Below are 3,135 nucleotides of genomic sequence, written 5' to 3' on the forward strand. Positions count from 1 at the left end.
TAATCAGCTGTGGCCAGTCAGCCAATCACGGGTAGACAGGGGGTGTCCAACTTTTGGGTTGTCATGGCAATGGGTGGGGGATAGTCTGGGGAACACCCTCTGCAGTCAAATGGTCCCCAAAGTCCAACCCACCTAGGGCATGGGCCCTGTAGCCTGAAAGCAGGCGCCTTGAAATCTAACTCTTCCACTTAGAGGTGTGAAGGTATGTAGTTTATGGCATGGCAATAGAAACCATCTGGATCTCTCTATTTGGCTTCAATAGGAAATCAACACAGCAGGGTACCAGCACGATATCAGCATTCTAGGGGAGACATTAAACCTTTAGAAATCAGACATTCTAGGGGGAGACAGGGGCTTATAGGAAGCAATATTTCTATACAGTGCTATCGAAGTAATTTATTCCTTCACAAGTTTTAAATGGGTCATCCAAAAATAAAAGGCTATTTGGTAGAATATGCAGAGTATCTGTATTTCCATATTTTTTATTTACAACACCCATATTTTCATCAACAATAGCTGCAACCCTGTACATGTAGTTAAGATGAAAACATTTTTCATAATGTATTTCCATAACAACACAGTGCAGGAATTAGAGTGTCAGACTAGGATCTGGGAGACCCAGGTTCAAACCCCCACTCTGCCATGGAAGCTTGTTAGTGATATTTTGCCAGTCACACACACCTAGCCTAACCTACCTCACAGGGTTATTGTGGGGATGAAATGGTGAACAATGTAAGCCACTACAGGTTTCCATTGAGGAGAAAGGAGGAGTATAATCTGAGTAAATAAACATTGTCAAAACCACAAGGCTCTACTGTACCATTTCATTTGGTAATGCTGTATATGCAAACATAATTGCAGCCATACAGCACAGAACATAAGAACCATACTGAATCAGACCAGCACCCTGCCTCACAGTGTGGCCAACCAGTTACTCTGGAGGGCCAACAACAGGGCATATAGGCTGAGACCTTCCTGATATAGCCTCCTGGCAAGGGTTTACTGCTACTGAAAGTGGGGGTTCCCTTTAGTCACCATAGCTAGTAGCTACTGTGTGCTGATAAGATGTATCCTCCATGAACTTGTCTAATCCCCCTTTAAAGCTGTTTATGCTTGTGGACATCACTACATCTTCTGGCAGTGAATTCCACATTTTAATCATTCGTTGTGTAAAGAAGTATTTCCTTTTGTCTGTCTTTAATCTACTGCCCATCAACTTCATTGGATGCCATTAAGTTCTAGCCTTTTGGGGGAGAAAGAAAAAGTTCTCTCTGTCCACCGTCTCTAACCAGTGGATCATTTTATAAACTTCTATTGAAAAAGAAAAGTTAGTTTTTATACCCTGCTTTTCTCTACTGTAAGGAGTCTCAAAGTGGCTTACAACTGCCTTCCCTTCCTCTCCTCACATCAGGCACCTGGTGAGGTAGGTGGGGCTGAGAGAGTTTTGAGAGAACTGTGACTGACCCAAGGTCACCCAGAGGACTTCATGCAGAAGAGTGAGGAATCAAACCCAGTTCTCCAGATTTGAGTCCGCCACTCTTAACTACTACACCGTGCTGGCTCTCTTTATTGTGCCCCCCTTTAGTTGTCTCTTTTCTAAACCGAAAAGATTCATACTACATTGCTTACCCCCCCCATTCCAGATCATTTATGAACAAATTAAATAGGACAATAACAGTCCTTGTGGGGCCCCACTGCTTACTTCCCTTCATTGTGAGAACTGTTTACTCATACTCTCTGCTTCCTGCCATTTAACCAATTTTTAATCTATAAAAGGGCTTGTTCTCTTATCCCATGCCTGCTACAATTACCCAGGAGTCTTTGGTAAGGTACCCTGTCAAAAGCTTTTTGAAAGTCCCAAGTATATAGTGTCTACTGGCTCACCATTATCTACACATTGGGCACGGTTAGACGGCATGCTGAGAGCAGTTTAAACTGGTCCAGTTCTGACGCAGTTATTTTTACTCTGGACAATCGCGATCACACAGGAGCGTGTGTCAAGTTTTTTTCTCTCAGTTTGTGCATGCGCATAACTGTTCATCCATAGAATTGAAAAACTTTATCCTCGCACATGCACAGAGCCACTAGGGCAAATCACAGATTTCGCTTGACAGTTCCGCAGAGCACCATGATTTCACCGCTTTGTCAGAAGACTTCCCTTTAAACTTTGCGCCCGAAACTGGCCTCTTTAGAATCCCGAACTCAAAACTAGTGACCGTTTAAATGCTGGTTTTAAATAAGTGGGAGCGGAGCTCCGCCTATGCGCATACTGCCGACGCACACCAAAAAAAGGACAGCTGAAAAGCGGAAGCCTTGGGCTTCTGAGCGGGGAGGGGTTTTAAATCATCGGAAGTGGCTTGACACCGGAGGAGTGATCACACAGGGGAAACTGCGACTTTAAACGGGAGAGCTGAGAAAACACCACTTTGGGACCTGGTAACAAAATACTCCGGGTTAAAGGGGTTTTGAGCCAGAAACCAACGGCTGGGGGCAGGAGGCAGATGTTGACTGTGTAATCGTGCAGATAAAATCTGTTGCTGAACTGTCACACCAGATCAAACAAAACGTCTGAACGCACCCATTTATTCACTTTCTCAAACAACTCACACCTTCCACAGTGAGCACAGATACACAGGTAGAAAATTCTACACTCCCACTTTTAATGAACCCTCAGGGCTGTCTATACACCCATATCAGTTCTGTGAGTTCATTCCCCAATTTTTTTCCTTATTTAACTCTGTGCCCTCTTTGATATACAACACAACACCTCCCTGTCCTGTGTATAGACACCCATCTATATATCTAATAGCCAAGTGGCCCCGTCTGTGCGGATATCTAAATCCGCGCTCCGGGGCCACTTGGGGGGCAGGGAGAGGTTTGTGCACACATGGGGCAGTCCCCACGTGTGCACAAAAATGCTAAATGTTGGAAAACATTTTTGGGGGATGTTTAAATCCCCCCGAAAGTGCCAGAGCGTTCCGTGCGCATGCGCACGGAACGCTCTGCGAAGGCCGCCGCCGCTTGCGAGGGGAACGGCAAGCAGGGGGGGAGGCAGAGCGGTGAGGGCAGAGCGGCACGCTGCTGAGCCCTCGGCGAGGAGCCAGGGGGTGGGTGGGGAGAGTAGCGAGGGGCAGC

Source organism: Gekko japonicus, unplaced genomic scaffold (assembly GCF_001447785.1).
Source record: "Gekko japonicus isolate JY-2015 unplaced genomic scaffold, Gekko_japonicus_V1.1 scaffold863, whole genome shotgun sequence".
NCBI classification, from domain to species: Eukaryota; Metazoa; Chordata; class Lepidosauria; order Squamata; family Gekkonidae; genus Gekko; species Gekko japonicus.